Below are 8518 nucleotides of genomic sequence, written 5' to 3' on the forward strand. Positions count from 1 at the left end.
GTAAATTTTGAGTCTCGATCTGAGGTGATCGTTACTGGTACACCATGCAGGCGCACGATCTCTTGCACATAAATTTGTGCCAACTTGTCTGACCCGTATGTGATACGAATTGGTTTGAAGTGAGCACTTTTGGTGAGGCGATCTATAATCACCCAGATGGCAGTGTTTCCCCGCTGCGATTTTGGCAGCCCTGTCACAAAATCCATTGCTATATGCTCCCATTTCCATTCTGGAATCTCGAGAGGCTGCAACTTCCCATAGGGTCGTTGGTGTAAAGCCTTCACTTGCGGGCAAGCCAGACATCTTTCTACAAACGATGCTATGCTTCTCTTCATGCCATCCCACCAAAATTGCTTCTTTAAGTCCTGATACATCTTCGTACTTCCAGGATGGGCAGTGTAGGGTGTCTCATGAGCTTCACTCATGATCTCGTTCCTAAGTGCCTCCTCGTTGGGTACGCATAATCTCCCTTTGAAAGCGAGAGCATTATCCGCCTCTTCGCGGTAACCATCTCCCTTTCCGGTCCTCACTTTGAGACGAACCTTTTCTAGGGCTTCATCGTATCTCTGGGCGTCAATGATTCTGGCTCTTAAATCTGGTTTTATGACCAAGGTGGAAATCTTGCTGTCCACCGTCTCCGGGGCTCTTACTATCTCCAGTCGCATCTTGGCGAATTCCCGGATAAGCTCTTCCTCTTGTGTGAGGAAAGTAGCCACTTGAGGCGCAGTCTTTCTGCTCAAGGCGTCTGCTACCACATTGGCTTTGCTTGGGTGGTAATTTATACCACAGTCGTAGTCTTTGACTAGTTCTAGCCATCTGCGCTGTCTCATATTCAGGTCCTTCTGCTCAAAGAAGTATTTGAGACTCTTATGATCTGTGAAGATCTCCCACCGGACTCCATAGAGGTGATGTTTCCAAATCTTCAAAGCGTGTACCACTGCTGCTAGTTCCAAGTCGTGTCTCGGGTAGTTCAACTCGTGCGGCCCTAACTGACGTGACGCATATGCTATCACTTTGCCCTTCTACATCAGCACGCACCCGAGTCCGACCTTCGATGCATCTGTATACACCACATAGTCGACTCCCGCCTCCGGCACGGCTAGAACTGGTCTTGTGGTCAACCTTTCCTTTAGCAGTTGGAAGCTTGCTTCTCATTCTAGGGTCCAATCGACTTTCTCTCCTTTCTTGAGCTGTTGAGTCATTGGCCTTTCTATCTTAGAAAATCCTTCCATGAATCGTCGGTAGTATCCTGCCAGTGCTAGGAAACTCCGAATTTAATTGGACGTCGCTGGTGACTGCCAATGTTGCACGACTTCAACTTTAGCAGGGTTCACTCGGATCCCTTCTGCTGTCACTTTGTGTCTAAGGAAGTTCACTTTGTTAAGCCAGAACTCACACTTGCTAAACTTAGCATAGAGTTTCTCGGTTCTTAACGTCTCTAAGGTGGTCCTCAAGTGCATCCTCGAGAATTCACCACCTCCTCGCTGCTGGTCGAAGAGGTCGTCGATTCTTGGTAAAGGTACTTGTTCTTGAGGGTTAACTTGTTCAGATCTCGTTAGTCGACACACATTCGCAAAGTTCCATCCTTCTTCTTCACGAAGAGTACTGGTGCGCTCAAAAGCGATACACTGGGTCGGATGAATCCAGGTCTACTTATTCTTGTAACTGGGTCTTAAGTTCTGTTTGTTACTTAAGCGTCATTCTATCTAGTGACTGAGATAATATGACTGATTCAAGTCATCCATTAGACGTTTCATTTCGTCTGGCTGATGAAGCCATTTCTAATCTTAGGTTTCATCGTCAGATTTTGAGTTCTCAAATGCTTGCATCGACCGTAATCGTAGTCATTGAGCTTGCATATTGACCTCGTAACCTCTCGCTTAGCTGAGGTAGTCTACTTTCACCACTTCTAAGGTGCTTTTGTGCCTACCGCGACTCTTTCGTCATGATCTAGCACAAACTTTGTTCTACTCGCGTTGATCCTTGAATACTGGACCGGTGCATGTGGAGGTGTTGGCTTCTTTCTCCCAACGCTACTGTCTCCATGCCCTTTTGGTTCGACTAAGCGATTCGTGGTGAGATAATCTAGCACGAATTTCCAACGTGGTCTAGATCTCGTGTCTAGATTAACACAAAACTCTATCGACAGCTCCTTTCTGAGCCGCTTAACTGAGGTGTGGCATATTGTAGAATACTTCTTCGCGTTTTACTGCTAACATTTGCCCTTGCTCTGTATTATAGGGCTCCAAATCGGTTCTTCTCCGATAACTCTTTAAAGGAGAATTTCGGTTCTTCCTTTCACAGTAGGGATTGTGAGGGTAGCGATGCTATCAAGCTTTCCTCTTTCCCGTATGTCTCTCCAGTTTTAGCTTTTCCTGGCCACCTCTTAGACGAATCCCTCTTGCTGATGGGATTTGCTTCGTCAAACCTAAGCTACGAAAGTACTTGCACTTCCTCCATGGCTTTCATTACATACCCATGATTGAGTCTTTGTTCTGGTGGCTTACTTATCCTACTCGGAATAAGCATTTCAATCGATCAAACTGTCATACAGGTCTTTCACGTCTTCGGACGCCATTTAATCCATGTATATTCCCTGATATTCCTCTCCTCAAGGCTGGTTACTTCTCTACATAACATCATATTCGATCTTCCACCAGCTTGTTACAAGCGGTACGTAGATACGAAACACTTAACGTTTTGTGCTGTCGGTCATGCGACGCTTCTGGTTGGTGCATCTTTTTTTTTTTGCACGCGTCTCCATGGAGACGTGTTTATCATGCGTATCTGGAAGAAACTGAGACTATGCCTTTCCTGATAGTTTTGTATCAATAACTCGATGATTAATCTAATAGTCTTAACTTGGATAGGAACTGATATCACACAGAAGAAGTATGATTGAAAATCTGAAGGGCTCCCGAATACCCAATTGGACAAGAACAACATCTCTTGTTCAACTCATATGAATTTTCATCGATATTCACCCTTGAAGGCAAGTACTGAGTTCAATGGAGCTTATCTTGTCCATTCAGAGAACTACGGGCTCAACTGGTATCAAATGAACTCATAGAAGTTGAGGCTCACCCCTGGTGGGAGCTAGAAATAATCATGAGAGAGGTCATGAAAACTGGATGGAAATGAACTAACTGTAATGTCCACAGTAAGATGGCAAATAGGACAGTACAATTGTCCAATCAAATGGAAAGAATATGAGCATCAAGGATAGTGGTTCAAACATGTCACCGCCTAAAATGATCAACCGCGAAAAATTTAGAAACGTAGGCGATTGAAATGAAGGAACAATGGTCATACTTGAGAGGCATCTTGATATGGAATAACAAAATCACATCAATGATTTCATAGGTTCATTAAGGCAATACACTGAAATGAACATTTCGAAAAAAAAACAGCTAGGCCAAGCTCGTTAGGGAAAAGTACAATATGCTTGCCTTAACTTCAAACTGCAGAAAAATTCTGAGACTAGGAATAATGCATGTATTGGAACTGAGATGGAATAATTTCACCTCTGTAGTTAAAATATTGCTACAACACGGTTTCCAAAATAGGGAGGTGAACAAGAGTGCCAACACAATATGAAATGCGCTGAGAAAATATTTAAAAGGCGCGACCATTCTGGGGGTCGGAACTGTAAGCATCATAAGAATGAAATTTCATTGCACGAGTCCAAGGAATCGGGATATGAATCCCCTATATTGTGGCTCAAAAGGGACTATCAACAAATAACGATGCTTGAAACATAGAAGTATCCCAAATTGGGAGCTGAAACTGGGTCACCGCTTTCGTGAAAGAATGAAAGTGGCGTACTACTTGTGAAACGTGAGTCAATCAGAAGTCTCCATAGACGATGTCTGAAAAATAAGCTTATTCTGAAGGTAATAGATAAAAGCAACTTTAGAATTTATGACCGGAGCTTACACAGTCAAACTTTACTCTTTATGAACGATGAGTCAAAGGACTGCAGTCCATAAACTGGAAATGAGTCAAATCTCGCATAGGAAAAGGAATACTGACATGTTACTTGCGAGTCAAGCTAAAGTCTGAATAGACGGGGTACTGTCCTTTGAAAGGACTCTTAGAAGGGATCTCATTGGGAATCCAAGTAAGTACTATTGATTATAATCATTGGTTCTAGTTATGTGACACTTTTTTTTGTTTATTCTTGTGGAGCTCTGACGTGAATAACGCGTTCTAGGAAACCATACATTCCAAGATGGGGTTGCTCATGCTGTTTAACTGATAACCGCAACTGGTGGTCATACTTTCCTATCGTTCTTGATAACTTAGAACGCTGATTCTTGTAAGACATTACATTCTCCATCGTGCTTCACAACATGCTGGGGCCTGTTACGCCAGATTAGATCACTTTACTAGATCTTGGGTACGATCTCTTTCCGTGTAGGGATGCATCTCCCGAACAGGCTTGAAAGTACACTATTTTCGTTATGACTTGGTCTTTGTAAAGACACTAGGAACTTCTTGGTTTATCATCTAGCATACATATATTTATGTATACTATCTGTGTGCTTAAAGGAATGGACTTCCTTTAATTGTTGTCTATAAGTAGTACAATAGTACTTTCTGGTTCGTCTTTTCTTTCTCATAATTCCTTGGAATTAGAAGCTTACCCAAACTGATGGGTGTTAATTGGTCTCATCACCCTGGAAGGCGGTAAAAAAAAAAAATTCTCGTTCTGCTAGCACTTGGTCCTATATGTCTCACCTAAGGTACTTCTCTAAAGCACTCTAGGTTCGCATACATGGTCCCACATGACATCTATACATTTCAGTCAAGCTCTTTTTTTTGAAATAAAACACAGATACATTAAGCATATCTCATGCAAAGTATCAGCTATCACGTTGCATCTTGCAAACGTTTCAAATAAACATTTTCGTTCCCACTTAGGGCTGTGAAAATTCTTTCTTTTTCTGAAAACTAAAAATTTTCATTTTCCTTCTCAAAACGGAAAAATATTTTCTTTCTTTAAAATTCTCTTTTCTGGACGAGCGGGCGTCGACCCCTGTTCTTGCTGCAGTTGATCGTGTCGAGCTGAGGTGTTGGGATCTTGTACTTAACATTCTGTTCAGTTTCTAGCCTAGTGCTATCTTTTCTGGACTGAGGCTTAGAAGGAAGGTTCTTGGGTCAGAGCGAAAGAAAAGGGGCTCTGATACCACTCTGTCACGACCACATCTCCCTAGTCAAAGAAAGTGTAGCTTTACCGCGACTAAAACACACTGAAACTGTCTCGACTCGTCATAAGATGCTTAAATCAAAAGAAACATTGTCTGAAATGTGTTGAGGGTACAAAACATACTGAATCAGAGTAGTTATGGAACAATTGTCTTTGTTAAAAGCAAGTTCTAAACTTTGCGCAACGGAAGAGTACCAAGACAGATGTAATATGTATGAAGACATACTACAACCGCTACCTTCCTACTTATTTGGTCTTCTATCCCAACACCTCCTCGGCTTCGACCACGATCAACCTGCACATTAAGGAAAACAAATGCAGGGCTGAGTACTTGATGCACTCAGTGGGCTCATGCCGAAAACTGTTTTCTTTTAGTTGTCAGCCAAGCTGAGTGAACGCGGGGTTTTTCTGCAAACAAGTCCCGGCCACTAAAATCTATTATTTCTTTCTGAAAATAGACTGCAGTCATTTAAACTTCTGATGATATGCCATATCAGCTGCGTGAATCGGGAATGTGGCCACATTCCACGACCACTGGGCCGGCCAACCTGCTAGCTCACGACCCACGGACCGGCCAACCTGCTAGCTCACGGTCTCTAAGTGTACACTAGTCCGAGTAGGATTTACTGACCTACTGGGACCCGAATTCGATTTAACAGATAGGCAATCACAAAACAAAACATGGCATGACAACTCATTAAAAAAATCATGTTTTTCTCATAAACACGCTTTAAAGAAAGAAGAGAAAGAAAGCCCACCTCGATTGCTTAAAATCTTGCAAAACGGGTGTTTTCCTTGCCCTAAGATTACTCGTCAAGCGACGACGTTCCTTTACAAAATTTAATATACTTAAATTAGGCTTAAAAAAATAATTGCTTATCTTGCATGAATGCAGGCCTAAGTGTGTGCTCTTTTATTTTATCTCTTTCTTTCAAAAATTAGAGATCTAAATTCTTTAATTAAAACTGTGACTATTAAAGCCCGCTTTAATTATTTTATCGAAAACTATTTCAACACGGCTTAATCTTTCGTTCCTTCTGTGGCCTAGGGAATTTAGTCTGGGAAAATAAATTCCTAGGCCCATAATACTATCTCTTAATTAAAACGGCCCAGCTTTCTTTTCTATTGCCCAAATTATTTTACTTTTCTGGGCCTTATTGCTAAGTTTAAGAGGCCCCACCTTGAAATAATGGGCAAAGCCCAAACTTTGGAGAGAACTCCATCCGTCAGCCGTCTCTCTCTCCACCCCTCTTTCTCAATTTCCTTTCTTCCACTCCACCCAAATCTCCAAATTTGGGGAAGACAGAACCCTAGCTCGATTTCTAGATTGAGATGGAGGCTCGATCGTTAAGAAGGAGCAGTGACGCTGTCCGAGACCGCTGTCTTCGCGCTCCTCCATCGCGCCCCCTTGCCTCACCGTCACGCCCCCTCCGTCGGCTCCGTCTCCAAACGGCTCGGCTATCGGTCCTCGCGTACTCGCCAGAGGAGGGGGACGTCGGTCTGCCTCGCTTCCTCCGATTTGAAATCGGACTCCCAGCCTTCAGGCGCTCCGACCTCGCTCCTGGTTCAAGATCGTCGACTGGTCTCTCCCCGAGACTTCTCCCTTTCGGCAGTCGGTGCCTTCACCGCGATCTCGTTCGAGCAGTGGATCTGCCCGCGGTGACCTCGACGCATGACTCTCTCCGTAGGCACCTTTCGCTGCTGCCCCCTTCGCGAGGCAGCCTCGACACCCTCCGGTGCTCGCACAGCAGCTGCTGGAGTTAGCGGTGCTCGCCATCGCTGATTCGCTGCTGGTCCGAGACTCACGCCGCCGCTGCCGATCTTCTTCAGCGGCGAGCCGTCGCGTGTCACAGTTGCCTTGCGGTCGACTTCCGGCTTCGCCGTCTGGTCGCCGCCAACTCCGATAGAAACTCCCAAAGCTAAGCTTTCTCTTCGTTCGTTAATTCGCTTATGTTATGGTTTCTAATCGGCAGAAGCTTGGTTCTCCAACTCTCTAAGTTCTTGTGGTAGACTCACTATGTTCAACCGATTATGTTTGATTACCGTGTCTGAGTTTTAATTACGGTATCCTAGCATGCTTGTGATGTCTACATGATGCTATAAGATGGCTAACAGAGGTTGAAAGGAAGTGTGGTTACCTCCACTGAACTTGTGCTGCTTGTTCCTATCCTTGCTCTTGCTTCCTCCTCGCCTCTTTCCCCTGCCTCGGCTCCTTTTTTCTGTAACTGGATGTTGCTTTGTGATAAAGAGGAGGCTGGGCCTTATTTATGCTCATGGCTTAACTGAAAGCCTGAAAGGCTGGCATCTCTGGTGGGGAAGCAGTCCTTGATGGGCTGATTTGGCTGTTACCTCTGCAGCCATTTCGCAGAGTGTACTCGTGGGCTGGATGAGCTTATAGCTCCTGGCTATACTCTGATTATTATAACTGATTTTGGTGTTTTGTGCTACATTGTACCTTAGCTCGTTCATGAGTTTTATCTCCTTTTTGCAGGTGTACTAAAAGGCTGAGATTTGCTATGGATATTCTTGACAATGGCTGGTGGGAAAGAGGGAGGGTACAAGCTGGTCTAACACAGCCTTTCTGGGCCCCTGCAGCTGCTGGAGGAGGGTGCCGGCTGGGCTTGCTCCCTTTAGCCCAAGCACTTCCTCATCTCTGGAAAGGTAGTATTACCCTTCCCTTTTTATACTCCTCTTAGTTGTCTCTATTTCATGCAACTAATTCTCGTTATTTTGCGCTTTGGCAGAAGTTACGGCTGGCCAACGAGGCTGTCTCCCCTCGTGGTCTCGCCCTCCCGGCTCGTTTGAATATCTGGGGCCGAGACGGCCCGGTGACGAGGGCCAAAGTAGTTGTTAGGGATTTCTAGATGTAATAGTGTAGCTCGACTTTTATTTTTTTGTCGTCAAAGAATGAAATTCTTTTGTTTGAGATTCTGAAAAATTTGTAACTGTACCCTTTTTCAAGAAATAAAAATACTCATTCTTACTTTAATTGAAGTTCTAGTATTTTATTTCATGACTCTCGAGAATCGAAGTCTCGGCTATTATAGATTTTCAATTCTCAAAGTTTTTATTTTAAAAAAGTTTTCACTGGAACTGCCTGTTATTTGAACGTAAGTACTCCTTCCGTTCCCTCATAGTTGAGGCGAAACTTTTCAGCACAGAGTTTAAAAAAGGGATATTGAACGTGTTAAATAAATAGATAAAAAGGTAAGAGAGAGAAAAAAGTAGAGAGAATAAAGTAGAAAGTGAATAAAGTAGAGAGAATAAAGTAACACAGAGTAAAGTAAGAAAGAGGAAAAAGTAACTATA

The sequence above is a fragment of the Salvia splendens genome, chromosome 15 (genome assembly GCF_004379255.2).
Source record: "Salvia splendens isolate huo1 chromosome 15, SspV2, whole genome shotgun sequence".
Classification (NCBI taxonomy): Eukaryota; Viridiplantae; Streptophyta; class Magnoliopsida; order Lamiales; family Lamiaceae; genus Salvia; species Salvia splendens.